Source organism: Protopterus annectens, chromosome 9.part0 (assembly GCF_019279795.1).
Source record: "Protopterus annectens isolate FY-2018-M chromosome 9.part0, PAN1.0, whole genome shotgun sequence".
Classification (NCBI taxonomy): Eukaryota; Metazoa; Chordata; order Ceratodontiformes; family Protopteridae; genus Protopterus; species Protopterus annectens.
Window position 1 is genome coordinate 174,033,474 of NC_056743.1, and position 19,196 is coordinate 174,052,669.

At 38.7% G+C, this 19,196-nt stretch overlaps 1 protein-coding gene across 1 annotated transcript in view; it reads left to right on the plus strand.

Moving 5' to 3' along the window:
- PPFIBP1 (PPFIA binding protein 1) overlaps positions 1 to 19,196 on the plus strand; it is a 2,404,664-nt gene that overhangs the window by 553,543 nt on the left and 1,831,925 nt on the right. The window lies entirely within an intron of this gene.

The window sequence follows — 19,196 nt, forward strand, 5'->3', positions numbered from 1 at the left end:
AGAGCTTTAAATTGCCTGTTTCATATGTTACAATATCAGGATTATTTGCTAGAAAAATTACAAAAAACATTAGCCACTCCTGATCCTTTAGACAGGAAGACTTTGCAGGAAGCTGTACATAACACTCAGCAAGTAAGCAATGACTTCCTGCAGTGTGGATATGATGCACTGGAAGCTTCATGTAAGGCAGCTATGACAGGGGCAGTCATCCGTAGACATGCTTGGTTAAAGGATCAACCTCTACCAGATCATGTAAAAGCAAAACTTCTGGATGCACCTTTGGAAAAGAACAAGCTTTTTGGTGCAAATGCTAAGGATGTGTTAAAGACCATCGAAGAAAAAGCAAAATCAGTTCAGACGGTGAAAGATTTCCTTCAGGTTCAACCCCCCAGATTCAGTAGGAATTGGCCTTCAAAAAACTGGTCCTTTCCTAATCCAGAAAAGTTTCAAAGGGTAAGAACAGGCGTGGCGAGGAAGAGGCCAATACAGAGGCCCTTACAGGGGCGACAATGGCAGCCAGGAAACCAAAGAAGTGGCGAGGGGTTTCACCTGCCCCACAACCTCAATCTCAATGACTTTCCTCTACTACCGCCTACCAGGGAACAAATAGAAGCTCCCTTGGGCGGGAAATTATCTCTGTTTGCAGAAAATTGGCACAGACTGACAAAGGACAAATGGATTTTGGACATTATAGACCGAGGGTACAGGTTTCATTTTCATACCTTACCAAGAAAACAAGGCATGCCAAACCTACCACAAAACCAGAGGGCAGAGGCTATCAAGCAAATCACTCTGCTGACTCAGATGAAAGCAATAGAAAGAGTTCCACAACAAGAGCAAGACCAAGGGTTTTACTCAAGACTGTTCCTTGTTCCAAGAAAAGAATCTCAATTGAGACCAATACTGGACTTGTCCGCATTAAACACCTTTCTAATAGTACCAAAGTTCAAAATGCTGACTTTACAGCAACTCCTTCCCATTCTGGGCAAGGGGTCTTGGCTGATTACTCTGGACCTCAAGGAGGCATACCTGCATGTCCCTATCAGACACAGCTGCAGAAGATACCTCAGATTTCTTGCAGGGCCAGATCATTATCAATTCTCAGCATTGCCATTTGGCTTATCTACTGCGCCCAGAGTATTCACAAAATGCCTGGCTTCAGTAATTGCTCATTGCTGGCTCCAGGGAATACAAATTTACCCGTACCTGGACGACTGCCTCATACAAGCGGACGGCAAATTGATGTTGACAAAAAACCTGGATTATGTCATACGATTACTTCAAGCTCTGGGATACACAGTCAACTTCCAAAAGTCAAGACTGCAGCCATCCCAGCAAATAATCTTCTTAGGAGCCAAACTAGACACAGCCTCTCAGATGGCTTACCTGACAGAAGACAAGCAAGAGAAGTTAACTCATTACTTCAAAGGTTTAGCAAAACGCACCCAGATGACTGCAAGGAGATTCCTACAGGCCCTGGGTTACATGGCATCCTGCATTCTACTGGTTCCATTAGCAAGACTACACATGAGAAAGCTTCAATGGTACCTAAAAAGCATTTGGTCTCAACACAGCAACAACTTGGAGACAATCATACCGCTCATTCCATGCCTACAAAAGGAATTCCTATGGTGGGCCTCGGTGAGCCAGGCAAACACAGGTATGTCATTCAAAAAACCACAGATAACACAGACCATGTCCACAGACGCCTCAGATCTTGGATGGGGGGCGCACATGGAAGGCAGGTGTATTCAAGGACAATGGACTCCAAAGGAAACTCATCTGCATATAAACCAAAAGGAAATGCTGGCAGTAATGCATGCCATCGAGGCCTTTCAACACCAACTCCAGCAAGGCCATTTACTGATACAGACAGACAACACCACTGTGATGTGGTACATAAACAAGCAAGGGGGCACCCACTCTTACCCCCTTTGCAGACTGACAATGCATCTTTGGGAGAAATCACTGAGCCTAAACATCCAGTTACAATCCCAGTTTGTTCCAGGAAAAGACAGTGTGTTGGCGGACAGCCTAAGCAGGAATTTCACAGATCCACACGAGTGGAGGTTACATCCGAAGGCCTTCAGACAACTCACTTCGACATGGGGCAAGCCAGAAGTGGACCTATTTGCCTCTCACCTCAACCATCTTCTACCAAAATTCTGCACAAGGACATATCATCCAAAAGCTTGGAAAGTAGATGCCCTCTCATTCAACTGGAACTCCCTAACAATCTATGCATTCCCACCTCTGCCACTGATGACCCCAGTATTACTAACGATCAAAGCAGAGAGACCCAAGGGAATCATAATAGCTCCGGACTGGCCAAGACAACACTGGTACCCACTACTACGGAGCTTATGTCACACCAGGAGGTGGGCCCTTCCCCAATGGCCTCTACTTTTGACTCAACACAATTTCGAAACAGTGCATCCAAATCTTCAGACACTACAGCTAACAGCCTGGGAGATCCCATGAATAACTACAGCCTATCTCTCTCCAAGGAAGTTCAGCAGATACTGACAGAGGCTCGAAGACCATCCACCAGAAAGGTTTACTTAGCAAAGTGGAAAAGATTCAGCAATTGGAATACCAGCAAGGGACATGATGCATCTTTGTTGAACATCCCACTCATCTTGGAATATTTGGCAGATATGTTAACTCATTACATCCGAGTAACGCCTTCAGGTGCATCTGCAGTTAACTCCTACTGACACCCCTAAGTGTCAAATATTGCATGTCCAAATTTGCATCAGTAATTTCAAAACCATGTTATTTACAGGGTTTAAAAAGATTTCATCTTAAATCTTACACAATAGCAATCTCAACTGCATTAATATTTGATCTCTGTCTAGTGCAGCAAAATAGATATTAACTGTTTTTATGATATTAATTTATATAGATATAATTTTCACGTTTTTCTAAATAACTCAACAACCAAGTAACATAGACAAAACTCCTTAGTCTCATATGAAAGCTCTCAGCCAGATGAATAAAATGCTGCTGACAGTATGTGGGTAGCTTGACTGATTGCTGAGATATTGTAAGCTGTTCACAAAATATTACAAATATAATAGTTAGTGTTTACTGTGACTTATAAAATTCAGTTTAAGACCTAAAACCTAAAGAATACTAATCATATAAAAATAGTTTGTGCTGCAGAGTTTGCCATTGATACTTCTTTCATAATCCCTATGGTTCCAGAGATATGAACATTTGTTTGAAATTTGAGGACATAATTTGATTCTGTTAAAAGGCTGAGGCTCCGCCCATTGGAAGTTACGGTACAAACTTCCTGAGCTCCATTGGAGTGAGTGAGTTAAAGAACGGCCTCTCATATTCTTCCATAAAGATACACGCATCTGCTATTTCAGCTAGATACAACACTGATCCTCCTGTTTTTTCACACCCTGTACTAAGGCAATTCCTCAGGGGAATCAAGAACATTAAGCCACCAAGAAAGGCCCCATTGCCAGCCTGGGACCTCAATTTTGTCCTAGAAAAACTGACTCTACCTCCATTTGAGCCAGCAGCTACAGTTGACTTGCAATTTCTCTCATGGAAGACAGCTTTCCTGTTGGCAATTACCTCAGCAAGAAGGGTTTCGGAGCTACAGGCCCTAATGGCAATACCACCCTTCATTATTTTTCAGAGAGACAGGGTTTCATTAAGGACCAACCCTACTTTTATGCCAAAGGTGGTATCTAGGATTTCTTTAAATCAAGCAATTCATCTGCCTGCTTTTTTCCCCAATCCTGAGAATAAGGGGGAAAGACTGTTGCATACCTTGGACATTCACAGACAACTTCGATACTACCTGGACAGAACCAAAGCCAGTAGGAAGTCTGAACAACTTTTTGTAGCTTACGCCCCTGCAGTCCAAGGAAAAGCAATTTCAAAACAGACTATTTCTAAATGGATTGGACATTGCATCAAATTCTGTTATTCCTTTCATGGAAAGACTGTTCCAGCCAATGTCAGACCACATTCCACCAGAGCTACAGCCACCTCTACAGCATTCTTAAGAGGGGTGCCTACCAAGGACATTCTAGAAGCTGCTACATGGAGCTCCGTGCATACATTCTCCAAACACTACAATCTCCCTCTATACTCCAGATCCAGAGCAGGCTTTGCTTGGCAGTCCTGCAGGGTTTGATTGCCACACCATCTTTTTCCTAGAGCATTCCTCCTCCCCCAGCTAAGCTATGGTATTCTACCCACATGTTATGACTGCAGTTGCATTCTTGAAGGACATAGTACAGTTTTGTACCTACCATAAATGTAGATGTCCGATAGACATGCAACTGCAGTCGGATTTTCCCTCCCTCCATACCCCTCTATGCCTAGGGTCCACTACTATCCCTGTTACTCTTAGCTGGGGATATCTGTTATGGTGTATTTGTTTTATTGCTCTTTTATTTGTTTGGAATCCTGTCTTTTTGTCTTCCAATTTGATTACAGCCTTCCTTGGAGGGCACCTGGCATCTGGGGCAAGAAACACTGAAGAAAATGGCGTCGGCTGATGCTTATGTACTCCAGCCGCTCTGATGGAGAGAAATGCGACATCAGCCGACGTCGGACCCAGACTTTGGAATCCGGCCGACCGAGGGCTGCCTGAGGCAGGACAACCCACATGTTATGACTGCAGTTGCATGTCTATCGGACATCTACATTTATGGTAGGTACAAAACTGTACTTTTTGCCTCCCAACAGAACTATCAATTGGAAAAAGTTTGTGCAAGGACTCCCCACAGACGAGCTTGGAAAGTGGATGCTCTTTCCTTCAGCTGGAAAAACCTATCAGTTTATGCCTTTCTTCCTCTGCCCTCCAAAGTACTACTAAAGATCAAACAAGACAAACCAAGGATGATTTTGATTGCACCAGCCTGGCCATGCCAACACTGGTTCCCCCTCCTGCACAGTGTGTCACTGTTGGCCCCATGGCACCTGCCTCAGTCTCCCTACCCTGCTGTCTCAGCAGGAGAACCAGATTCTGCACCCTCCGCTTCAAACACGGAACCTAGCAGCCTGGCTAATTACCTAAGCTCTCCTTTACCATCCCTCAGTAAACCAGTGATGGATGTCGTTTTAGAGGCAAGGAGGCCTAGTACTAGAAAATCTTATGCTGAAAAATGGAAAACATTCTGTGCCTGGAACCAGTCTCTAGGGATGAGCACAGCAGTGCCCAATTTACCTCAGATTTTACAATACTTAACTGAGATGCTTCACAAGGGCCTGTATTTTTCCTCAATAAAAATTCATGCCTCAACCATTTCAGCTCATTATAACACAGAACCTCCCCTCTTCTCTCTTACACTGCCCAAGTAGTTCCTCAGAGGGGCCAAAAATTTAGGACTATCCAGGAGAGCTCCAACTCCAGCATGGGACCTTAACTTTGTATTGGAGAAACTCACCCTTCCTCCTTTCGAGCCAGTTGCTACTGCATATTTAAAATTCCTTTCTTGGAAAACAGCTTCCCTTTTAGCCATCACTTCAGCAAGAAGGGTATCTGAATTACAGGCCCTTATGGCAGTGGAGCCTTTCATCATCTTTCATGCGGACAGGGTGTCCCTCAGGACTAAACCCACGCCAAAGGTGGTATCCAGTGTGGCCTTTAATCAGTCCATTAATTTGCCTATCTTCTTTCCTAATCCACAGAACAAAGGGAAACTGATACTGCACTCCTTAGATGTGCACATACAACTTAGATTCTACTTGGACAGGTCTAAACTTCAAAGGAAATCTGAACAACTGCTGGTGGCATTTGCTGCAGGGACAGAGGGGAGGCTATTTCAAAGCGAATCATCTCCAAATGGATAGGTCATTGCATTCACTTCTGCTATAAGCACCATGGAAAACCTGTCCCACAGGGGATCAGATCCCACTCAACCAGGGCTGCATCTACCTCTACAGCCTTTCTCAGAGGCGTATCTACCAGGGACATCCTAGAAGCTTCTACCTGGAGTTCTGTACATACTTTCACCAAGCATTACCATTTGCCAATTTTTTCTAAATCCAGAGCTGGCTTTGCCACTGCAGTTTTGCAGGGCCTTACAGCTGGTCCTAATGCCATCTAAACGCCTCCTCCCATCCTTAGCTTTGGGAATCTACCCAAATGTAATGACTGCAACAGTGGAACATGAAGAACATAGTGCAGTTGTGTACACTCTACATAATTGTAGATGTTGGAGTGTGTTCACTTTTGCAGACCTGGTTACCCTCCCTCCAGCCCCCTGACTTTGTTTGGCTATACCTCTTCTCTCCTTTTCAGTGCTTAAAAGCTTTTTGGTGTATTTGCTTTTTTGTTTGAGGTGTAACCTTAGCAATTTATAGATTTAATTGCTTCCCATTATGGGGGCACCTGACATCTGGGGGAAGAAAAGCTGATTCCATAGCTTCGGCTGCATGTTTTATACCCCTGACGACCTGACGTCACGGAAGAAGAGACCGCAACCGACGCAGGACCCAGGACTGTGTTAATCAGGCTGACTGAGGGCTACCTGCAAGTAGTTAACCCAAATGTAATGACTGCAACAGTAAATACACGCGAACATCTACATTTATGGTAAGTGTACACAACTGTACCTTTCAGTGGTAGACTTCTATTTTTGTTGTTTACGAGTTGTAGTACTTCAGTTTTAGAAAGGAAAATTCAAAAATGTGCAATGCTGAGATAGTGTTGGGGGAATATATTAGAGTCTTGTATACAGCTAAATTAATATGGTGGATAAAGGTGTCGTATTTTTAGAGAGGAAGAATTCAAAAATGTGCAATGCTGAGCTAGACTTTGGGGAATGTATTAGAGTCTACAGCTAAAATAATATGGTGGATAAATGTGTCATATCTTTTACAGCAAGTCTGTTTAAGTACACATGAATAGTTTTAATCTGTTAATGTAAAGAGAATACCTAGTGGCAACAAAAGAAAATCATTAAAGAGATATCTAAAATTAAATAGAGGAGACATTCTTTCAAGTGGCTCACTCATATAGAGATATGCAATATTTAAATCATTTTGGTTACAAAATATTTTCTGCTTCTGTTAATAAGAGGAGAGGAACTGATGTACTTTGGAGAAAATCTACTGTAATGCCTAAGGTCATGGAATCCATTAATCATTCCAAAATAATGTGTACATCTGTAGTAAATAAAATGGCAAACGCTGTACACTAATTTTTACTAGATTCCTATAATAGGTGCAAGAGTGGCTAAAGATTACTTAAACGTATTACAAAGTCATTGTAAGGGTAGTTTAATTTTAGCAGGGGATTTTAACTGCATATCTAGTATTGGAGATAGAAGTGAACAGAAGAAAGCTAAAATTCTGGCATCAGGTAAAGCACTAAACAGAAATATTAATTTAATTGATTTAATAGTAAATTAGAAGATAAGTTGTTGTTCCTCGCTCATTATTTGCATGGGATGCAAACTAGAATTGATAGGATTTATGCCACTGCGGATTTACTTAAAACTATTTATTGTCATTTATCATAATGTACTTACCAGTTTAAGAAAATTTCAAAATTATAGAATCCCAGTATATGCCATGAAATTAAAATAATTTGAGTCTTTGATAATTGCCATGTTAGTAAAGGTCAACTATGGCACATAAGCATGCATATTGTAGATGGAATGTGAAAGAAAAGCCATTAGTAAAATGAGAGTGGAGTTGTTGGAAATACAAGGTGAAATATACAGAGCAAGGTTTGAACAACAAACAAATTGGATAACTCTGAAGTCATTTAAAAATTAATGACAAAGTAAACGGTTTTAAAGCATAAAGTGGAGGTTTAGAAAAAAATTGCACAGCTATGTGATAACTTCAAACAGTCTTCATAGATTAGATAATAGACGAAAGATGTTAAGCAAAAGGCACAAATCAGTAATATCTGAAATCCTCGCCATAATAAGCTTACTTTAGACATAGAGGAAATGCTTAACATTAAAAAAAAATCCATGAGGATATTAATTAATATGTAAAACACTATGTTCCCCGTTGTACAAAACCCAATTAAGGCAGTCCCACAAGCGTTGATGTAAATAGTAAATAGTGTCAAGCAGACTCTTCAGTCCAAAAAGTAACAAGCACCAAGTTTATTAACAAAAAGCAGTGGTTCCATTAAGCGCTTTCATTTCCAAAAATACGGAAACGTCATCAGAATAACACTGCCATTAAAACAGCCCACATATATATATATATATATATATATATATATATATATATATATATATATGGTTCTACCTCAGATAAACAAAACACCACATAACCGACAAGCAGTTAACCGACACGACAACACCGAAAACTTACATCACCAACGTAAATGACCGACTCTGAAAACGCCGACATTGGTATGCTAATAGCGCCTCTCGCTCCTACCACATTACCTGGAACGTGGTAGGAGCGAGGCGCCATTAGCATACCAATGTCGGCTTCAGTCGATTATTTACGTTGTCGGTGATGTAAGTTTTCGTGTTGTCGTGTCTTATGTGGTGTTCGCTTATCTGAGGTATATATATATATATATATATATATATATATATATATATATATATATATAATTAATTAGTTGATTCAATTACATCATTGGAACAGAGTACGTAGATTTAAAGGTACATAATAAAAAAAACTATGGTTATTGTCATTCAATTTTTCCATATATAATACATTTGTATTTGTATTTTGATGGTATAAAAAACCAACAACATAAAAACCATATAAAAACATTTTTTTTTATAAAAAATTTAATAAATACATTCAACACATGCCTGATGTATAAAGAAGTTATATAAAATGTATGTGTATTAAGGTAAAAATACCTAAAGTCCACTAAGTACTCACGGGAATTTATTCGTAAAAGATCTAGTAGAATCAAATTGCTAGTAATGAAATGTTTGTCACTAAACAAAAACAGAATTTAAACGTGTACATGAATATAAATAAATATTTATTGATGTTAAATATATTAATAAATATAAAAAGTAATAATCCCGATTACAAAATTGACAACTATTTAAAGAAAAATTGTAGTAAGTCAAAATAGCAGGACTGAGTGAAAACAAGTGTAACACTTAAAGTTCAAAGTACTTTATTATCAATAATTAATAAGATAAGCGCTTTCGCTGTGTAGCTTCATCAGATCTTACATTCATTCTAAGATTCCACATCTTATATATACACAGGTTTTAAACAATTAATCAATCAAGTAAGTTAATTGGTATGGTTATTTAAAGAAGCAGGCAGACATCAAAGGCCTAGCTTAATATATAAATCTAATAAGGATAAAATCATTTAAAAACAATCTCATATATGAGGTATACATAAAAAACGTATATATAAAAAGTTATATATAAAAAAAGTTCTATATAAAAATGTATATCAGTTAGTACGTATATATTTATAATTTAAAATAGATATTAATATAAGAAAGTATGCCTAATGTCTAACATATAAGATTTCATATATGTATGTATAAATTAATATAGTGTCTTATAAAATAAACACACTACATGTGGTAACCAAATCTATGACATAATGACATAATAGTGATATAGAAGACAATTAGTTTGCAGAGAGATGGAATACCTATTTCTAGGGGGTTTATCTAATGTTTCTACGCTGTCTTAATTTTGGCTTGATAGAGGCCCTATCATTGAGGCCTAGTCCCTTATCTGATCTTAGTAGAATTATCCATTCAGTTTCCTTACTCTCTGTATATATCTTAATGTCACCCCCTCTAGAGTTGGGAGTAATTACTTCAAGTACCTTAAACAAAAATCTGTGTGTGTCGTCATTAAATGCTACATGCTTGGCAAGAGCATTATGTAGTGTACCTTTCCTTATGTGATATACATGTTCCTTTATCCTATCCCTCAGTGGTCGATTTGTTTTACCAACATAGAAGGATGAACATTATTGACAAACAGCTAGGTATATCACATGAGAAGTCATGCAGTTAGCTTCAGCTCTTATATTAAAAACTTTCTGTTGATCAGGATGAAAAAATTCTGTCTTACTGTCTATGTAACAACAGAAATTACAGCGACCACAGCATCTTGTACATCCATTCTGTATAGATTTCCTATCAAATTTAGGATGGCATAGCATAGTTGTGTTTATTCTTAAAAATAAACCTCGGTGTTTCTCCTACTATCTGTTTAATTTCTTCATCTATCTGCAATATACCCCAGTGTTTGTCTGTAATCTGCTTAATCTCTATATGATCAGATGAAAAAAAGGTGGAGAATTTAGTGAAAGATTCACTCATATTTTGTTTCTCACTCTAGCTAGCACTGTTGGATCCAAAGTATGGCATAGCTGAAGTAGAGCATAGATTGTACACTTCGTCTATCTTAGAATGTATTTCTTCGACTTTATATCCTCTGTGTAATAGTCTAAATTTCAAATCATTTATCTCAGTGTGAAAACCCTCTTCCATAGGATTCAGTCTGGAAGCTCTAATAGCTAGACAAAAGGAGGGTGCATACTGGATCTTAAAAGCAATGAATTAACATAACATGTTTTACGATGAACTCCAGTGTTGATTAAATTATTCTGTAGCCTCTCTATATACAAGTCTAGAAACTCAATTCTATCCTCTGAAAACTCCATAGTAAATTTGAGTTTCTAGACTTATATATAGAGAGGTACCCTCCTTTTGTCTTCAGAAATATTGTGAAAGGACAAGCTATTAGAGCTTCCAGACTGAATCCTATGGAAGAGGGTTTTCACACTGAGATAAATGATTTGAAATTTAGACTATTACACAGAGGATATAAAGTCGAAGAAATGCATTCTAAGATAGACGAAGTGTACAATCTACGCTCTACTTCAGCTATGCCGTACTTTGGATCCAACAGTGCTAGCTATAGTGAGAAACAAAATATGAGTGAGTCTTTCACTAAATTCTCCACCTTTTTTTCATCTGATCTTATAGAGATTAAGCAGATTATAGACAAACACTGGGGTATATTGCAGATAGATGAAGAAATTAAACAGTAGGAGAAACACCGAGGTTTATTTTCAAGAATAAACACAACTTAAAAAGGATGCTATGCCATCCTAAATTTGATAGGAAATCTATACAGAATGGATGCACAAGACGCTGTGGTCGCTGTAATTTCTGTTACATAGACCGTAAGACAGAATTTTTTTCATCCTGATCAACAGAAAGTTTTTAATATAAGAGCTGAAGCTAACTGCATGACTTCTCATGTGATATTACCTAGCTGTTTGTCAATTATGTTCATCCTTCTATGTTGGTAAAACAAATCGACCACTGAGGGATAGGATAAGGGAACATGTATATCACATAAGGAAAGGTACACTACATAATGCTCTTTCCAAGCATGTAGCATTAAATGATGACACACATAGATTTTTGTTTAAGGTACTTGAAGTAATTACTCCCAACTCTAGAGGGGCTGACATTAAGATATATACAGAGAGTAAGGAAACCGAATGGATAATTCTACTAAGATCAGATAAAGGACTAGGCCTCGATGATAGGGCCTCTATCAAGCCAAAATTAAGACAGCGTAGAAACATTAGATAAACCCCCTAGAAATAGGTATTCCATCTCTCTGCAAACTAATTGTCTTCTATATCACTACTATGTCATTATGTCATAGATTTGGTTACCACATGTAGTGTGTTTATTTTATAAGACACTATATTAATTTATACATACATATATATGAAATCTTATATGTTAGACATTAAGCATACTTTCTCATATTAATATCTATTTTAAATTATAAATATATATGTACAAACTGATATACATTTTTATATAACTTTTTATATATAACTTTTATATATCGTTTTTATGTATACCTCATATATGAGATTGTTTTAAATGATTTTATCCTTATTAGATTTATATATTAAGCTAGGCCTTTGATGTCTGCCTGCTTCTTTAAATAACCATACCAATTAACTTACTTGATTGATTAATTGTTTAAAACCTGTGTATATATAAGATGTGGAATCTTAGAATGAATGTAAGATCTGATGAAGCTACACAGCAAAGCTTATCTTATTAATTATTGATAATAAAGTACTTTGAACTTTAAGTGTTACACTTGTTTTCGCTCAGTCCTGCTATTTTGACTTACTACAATTTTGATTTATACTGCTTGTACGAGCGTTTACCAGCATAGCAGCAGCCTCTATTACTTATTTAAAGAAAAATGTTAATAAACTTAATGACCCACAAATATCTTTGTTGAATACGCCTGTTACCCTAGCAGATGTTAAAGAAGCTTTAAAAGAAGGGAAATCTCCAGAGTTAGATGGCTTAAGTATGGAATTGTATGGTCTGTTTCCAATAAATATTTTTGAATTACTGAGTGATGCTTTCAGGATAATTCAGTGTGTTAAAATTCCTCCCTCATGCAAATTTTCTGTAATGTCATCTATACTTAAAAAAGGAAAGGATATGTTTCCTCATTTAGACCCATTTTATTATTAAATGTAGGCTGCAAAATATTTACTTCCATTTTCACCACAAGACTAAGAGATGTGGTAGATAAGCTACTGATTATAAATCCTGTTTGATTTTTAAGATCAATCTTAGATGTAGCAAAAGGAATGAACAAGAAATTGGTCCTAATAGATGTCGAGGTAGCTTTTGATTCTGTAGATTGGAACTACTTGTTTAAAACTTTAAAAGTGTTTGCATTTCCAGAACAATTTATTGGAGTATTAAAAAAAAAAAAAGCTATGAAGAGATTCCAGGGCATATGTTAAAAGTGTCTTACATTTCTCAAGGATTCTTTTTAACCAAAGACACAAAGAAAGGGTGTGCCTTATCCCATTTACTGTTTGCATTAGTTATTGAACTCTTGGCTAATAGTATAAGAAAGAAAACAATTAAGTGACAATTCTTGTTAATTGAGCATCTGTCAAATACAGCTTTTTGCAGATATTACTTATAGGAGATTTAAGTTATTCAATTGAAGAAATAGATGAGGAAATTGAACAATTTCAGGAAGTATTGCTGCTAACAAAACTTAAATGTTATTGTTAAATCAGTTAGTAAGCTTAAAGATAAATATTTATTTTACATTTGTTGACGGGATAGTCCGGCTGGATACATGTGCATTTTCAGCGGAGGCCCGGGGAGAAAAGCTCCGAACACAACATACAGAAAGTAATGCAGGAAAAAATCATAATATCAATACATGTTGCAAACAGTTTACAGACTCTGTTCAGTCAAGCAAGTTATACATTCGATCATTATTAAACTTGTACAAGTATCTAAACTAGCAATTATGTCACAAATTGTATGTAGTATAAAGTTTTGTTTGGCACACAATTTTAAAAAGGAGCTAGTCAGGATTAGAACAAGGACATAACCAGTGATTCTTAAAATGTTGTCTGAGACATTTTTTGAATTGAGTTAGTGAGGATACTAGAGTAAGGTTGGCAGGAAAGGAGTTTCAAGTTTTGCCGACAGAGTTGGAAAACAGTCTCCAGCTGAGTTATTGGTTTTGAATGTTTGAACCAGCAGTCTGTTATATGAGTGAAGTGGCCTGAGGTTACTGTAGGGGGCTAATGATGTTTTTAAGTATTTTCAGATTGGTTTAGTACTTTATATGCCACTGTAACCTGGTTGTATTGAAGTAGGCTAGGTAATTCAAGCCAGCCTAGAAGATTTAGGTTATGACAGTGGTGTTTCATAAATGCTGTGCCTGTGGCACATATAGCAGTGTGGTTATAACAGCTAGAGAGCTTGCTAAGGTCAGATTTGTTCAGATTGGTTGATAAAGGGGAGGCATAGAGAAGGATAGAGAGCAGATGGGAACGGGTAATACCACTTCTAGCAAGTGGAGTAAGAAAAGGTTTAATCTTATAAAGGGAGCCACGTTTTTTTTAATGGTTTTGTTAGTTTGGTTGACATGCATATCAAATTTAAGGTTATTATCTACTATAACACCCAAGAGTTTAGTTTGGGCTTCTGGGGCGATAATGGTGCCATTATTAGATTTAATGGTAAAGAACAGTGATGAGGACCTACGAGTGGGGGGAAAAGTAGCAGATTTGTTTTGTTAGGGTTTAAGATCAGGTGATTATTAGAGAGCCAGTTTTCAACAATGTTAAACGTATTCTGGGACAGTGTCACTAGTTTTATCTGGGAGGTGGCCGAGCAGATTAAAGTGGAGTCACCTGCATATTAAATGCAGGTTGCATCTGGGATGACAGAGTGGAGGTAATTAATAAAGATAGAGAAAAGAAGGGGTCCTAGTATAGAGCCCTGGGGGACTTCTAGGGTGATGGGTAGAAGGGAGCATAGCTTGCCCTGCCATAGGACGGTCTGTTGTCTACCACAGAGGTAGGATTGAAACCACTGGAGAGCATGGTTATCTAAGGAGAAGGCCTTCACAGTATGGATGAGTTTTTTGTGGTTAACCATATTGAAGGCCTTGGAGAGATCAAGAAAGAGGGCTGAGGTTAGTTTGTTATTTCGGTTATGGTTTATGACATCAGAGAAGGAGAGGAGAGCTGAGGTAGCACTATGGAATGGCCTAAAGCCATGCTGAGAGCTAGCCAACATATTGTTCTAGATAAGATAGTGCAGGACTTGTTTATGGATGCACTTCTCCATAATTTTATCCAGCAGTTACAGAATAGCTATGGGTCTGAAGTTTGACACTTCAATGGAGCTACCTCCTTTATGGAGTGGTATAACATGGGATATTTTCTATATGGAAGGGATGGTAGCTTCAGATATGGTTTTATTGATTAAGATTGAGATGGAGTATGCTATGGCATCTGCAGAGAGGAGATCAGCAGATAAGGTGGTTGGCTTTAATTTCTTAATTAGGGCATGGATAAGTGATATACAGGTACTGGTTGAAAGCTAAAGGAGAATTGGGTACTGGGTATAGCGGCAGGTGAGTTAGAGCAACTGGGAGTTAGCTGACTAGCTAGGGACTGGATAGTCTCTGTGAAAAAACTATTAAATGTGTTGGCACCATCCTCCAGGGTTTTATGGTTGGAAGATGAAGGGGTTGGAGTGGTGGTTTGACCTGGGTGAAGAAGTTTTATTCCTGCCCAGAATTTTTGAGATTTGCTTTGATGTTTCTGTTGAAGATGGCAGTAAAAAAAAAATTTGTCTAAAGTAACAGATGTCTTTGTATCATTCCTTAATTGCCAATATCTTAGTTGATCTAGTGGGGTTTTTGTGGCACGCCAAGTTTACCTAACTGGGAAGGAAAAAAACTAAAATATTTAGGAATAAAAATCTTTCAAGATGTGATTGATTATTAATGATTTGAAAATTTTGAAGTGTTGTTTTTTATTAAAAAAATGGAATTAACTTTTACCCAAGATTCTATACATATTGCATTCAGTAGCTTTAATACCTGACAAAAATGTTTAAAGAAAATGGAAATTACTTTAATTTCATTCCTATGGTATCCTAAAAAGCTGAGAATTGCTTATAGAAGTCAAGAAACTGCACTACCTGGAAGCACTCTTATCTTTGGAAGATGCTGACATCTGTGCAGTCATCAAGAAATGGTTCAAAGTAGCGGAAAGCACCCCGGGCATGCAGGGCTACAATGCCTTCCATATGTTCACACCACAAACTAAGCAGGAAAGAACCAAAGGAGGAGGTGAATCCATCTTCTTTAAGGACAGGTACACCAAGACTGGTCAAAACAGTGACTCTACTGAACTACTTCATGTCCAGTTTACTATAGACAAAGCCCCCTACCACATTGTAGCTAGCTATAGGTCTCACACTATAAAACAGGGAAAGCATACCTCATACCTGGACTTACTGGAGTTACTTGCCATACAGCCCAACACCTTACTCATGGGTGATTTTAATTATCATGCCATTGACTGGAAAATGTACATGACGGCAAGCATGATAGCTCAGAGGTTCTTGTCACTGCAAATGGTCTGGAATAACCAGCACACCTACAAGGAGCTCAAATGTCCTGGCTATGGTATTCACTAACATGGGAGAGCATTGCATACCCACTCCCTGTGTGATGTCCTCCATGGTAAGATCAGACCATAAGTCAGTCTCATTTGATGTAATTATATGACCAGATACCCCATCAAGCTCAAAAACAATTAAGTATTTCAAAGGCAAACTACCTTCTACTAAGTGATGGTATAAGAAGTTTCAAAGCATCTTGAAAAGCAGTTAACTTGGACTCCTCTGTAGAGGTGTACACCAATGCCCTGTATATCCAGTTAAGCAGTTGTATAGAATTGGCTGTACCTGACTGGATTAAAACCAGGCCTTGCCGAAAAAACAAGCCACCCTGGTGAATCCCTAGTATAAACAGGCTATACAAGAGATTGAAACTAATGTCTACAAACAAGTGGGAACTGGCTCAGCAGAGGAAGAAATTCTTCTCTAGCTTAAATTAGAGATCTTAAGTTTCCCTAAAGCTAATTACAAAGCAAAAATAGCCTCCCTAGCTAAGGATAATCACAGGACCATGTTTAACAATGTCCGAAATCTAAAAGGGAATAGCCAGCTATGCACTGAACTGGTTGTGGATGGCACTACTCAAACTCATCTGGCAGTAGTAGCCAATCTGTTAGCTGACATATTTAGTGCAAGCTTCACCCCCTCCGTCATCCCCCAAAGTCTATCTGCCATCATTCCTCAGCTTGATATCTCAAGAAAGCAGGTCTTCTCTCTGCTCGCCAAAACCAAAACCAAAACCATGGCATCCGTGGGACCAGACACCATCCCAGGTTGCCTTTTAAGCAACTTAAAACATGACTTAGCAGACCTGCTTGGATCCCTGTTTAACCACAGCCTACAGACTGGCTGTGGTTGGCAGAATGAAGAACAGTGACAGTAATCCATTTGCACAAAGGGGGACCATCATCTGACTCTGGGAATTATAGGGCAATTAGCTTGACTAGCCTCGTCTGTGAGGCCATCGAAAGAATCATTATGGACCTTATTATCAAGGGCGTAGGTAATCTCAAAACTATCGACCCAGCCCAGTTTGGGCTCGTTAAGGGTAGATCGTGCCTGTTAAACATGGTTGACTTTGAGGAAGTCACCAAGGCCCTGGATGAGAGAGAGAGAGAAGACTGTGCATTCCACCTATCTTGACCTAGACAAGGTATATGGCAGCATCCCCTACTCTGATATTAGATATCATGATACCCCTGGCAAGACTCAGCATGAGAAAGGTACAGTAGTATCTGAGGTATCTTGTGTCCCAGCACCAACATCCTTTGTCCTTATAAATCCCATTGTGTGGGGATTGTCAGAAGGGAAATCATTTGGATCCTTAAATACAAGTCTCCTTTCCTCCCTCCCTGCTCCAAAGCAGTAGCTCATCACAGACACCTCGAATTTTGCACAGGGTGCAGTTTCAGAAGGGATAAAGGTGCAAGGTGTGTGCGACACCAGGGACCTTTCCAAGTTGATACAGATGGTACTACAGTCGTGTGGTACATCAAAAATCAAACCAGAACCAGGTCGTACCCTGTTTGCAGGCTAGCTGTGCTAGCTTGGGATATAGCTTCATAGCACAGTCTCACTCTACAGGCATCCTACATTCCATCAGAGCAAAGCTGTGTAACAGACAAGCTGAGCAGGATAAAGGGAGTCTAGATCAGGGGGTCTTCCAAGATTTGATGCATCTATGGGAAAATTTTTCAAGTAGGCATATCTGCCTCGTGTCTGAAGAAGCAGCTAGCAAGATTCTGCTTCAGTACTCCATGTAAGAAGGCTTGGAAGACTGTTTTCTTTTCCTTGGACGTACATGTTTCTGTATGCTTTTCCACTGATTTCCAGGGTGCTTCCAAAGATTCAAAATTAATTCCTCAAGATCATTGTGGTGACGCCCTCCTGGCACAGGCAACAGTGGTTCTCCTTTCTTTTGGAAATAGCAGGGGCAATTACCACAAGCTTCTTCATAGACTGGATCTACTCACACAAGATCAGGGATGTTAGATACACCCAGACCCAGTCAACTTCAATTGAGTGGCTGGATGATAGAATCTTAATTGCTGTTAGGTACCTGTTTACCGAGGAAGTGCAGCAGATACTAATGGAAGCACAAAAGCTTGCTACTGGAAAATCATATATTAGCAAATGGAAAAGGTTTCTAGCTGGTGCCATCAACAAAAATGCCCATTCAGGGCTAGTTCTTTGGTTTTATGACATTTGTATTTACTGTTATGTGGCCTTTCTTGCATCTGCATCAGGGTTCATTTATCAGCTATTCCAGCCTGTCTGCCTGTGGATCCTCCACTTTCACTGCATTCTCATTTTAAAACTTTTTTGAAATCTGTTTTGCATAAGAGACCTCCAGAAAAAAGTGCCCCCTCTTGATTTTAATTTTGTGTTAGAGAAGGTGAAACTTGGTCATGGCTGACTTCAGGTTCTTTACATGGAAAACAGTTTTACTGATTGCTCTGACCTCTGCAAGAAGGACATTTGAGTTGCACACTCTTACAGTGAGTAAGCCATACCTCATTTTCCACAAGAACAGAGTTTCTTTGAGATCTAATCCTTGTATGTCTAAAGTGGTATCCAAGTTTACTGTAAGCCAAATTATCCATGTCCTCATTTTCTTTCCCAAACCTAAAAATGAGGGAGAAAGGATATTTGTAACTTGGATGTCCACAGACCGCTCCAGTACTGTCTTGACAGAACAAAATCTTTCACATGTTCTGATCTATTGTTCATCTCTTATGAAGGTAATAGAGAACCTGTGTCCAAGCAGATCATTCCGAAATGGTTGTCTTAAAGCTATTGCCTTTTGTTATACTCACCACAGTAAAACTATTCCAGGCAGGGTCAAGGTCCACTTTACCAGGGCCTTGGTTTCATTGTCTTTTTTGTCTTTTTTTTTTTTTTTTTGAAGGGGTATGATTCTAGAAGTATTCAAAATTCAAAAGGCATCAAATTGGTTCTCTATGCATCTAGAAAGCACTGTAAGCTTGATTCCTTCTCTAGGTGCTGATCAGGCTTCACTAGGATAATTCTGCATAGGCTCCTGGACTGTTCTTCCACCTCTTAAAATTTGCAAGCTATGGTAATCTAGCCATATAGCTTAGGTGAATGTAGCAGCAATCAATATGAAGAACATAGCATATTTGTGTAAGTAAACTTACCATAACAGTAGATGTTTGAAAGGTCACTGCGGCATTAACCACCCCCTTGTTTCTTCCTGTTTTCACATAAAATCATTTTATGTGAA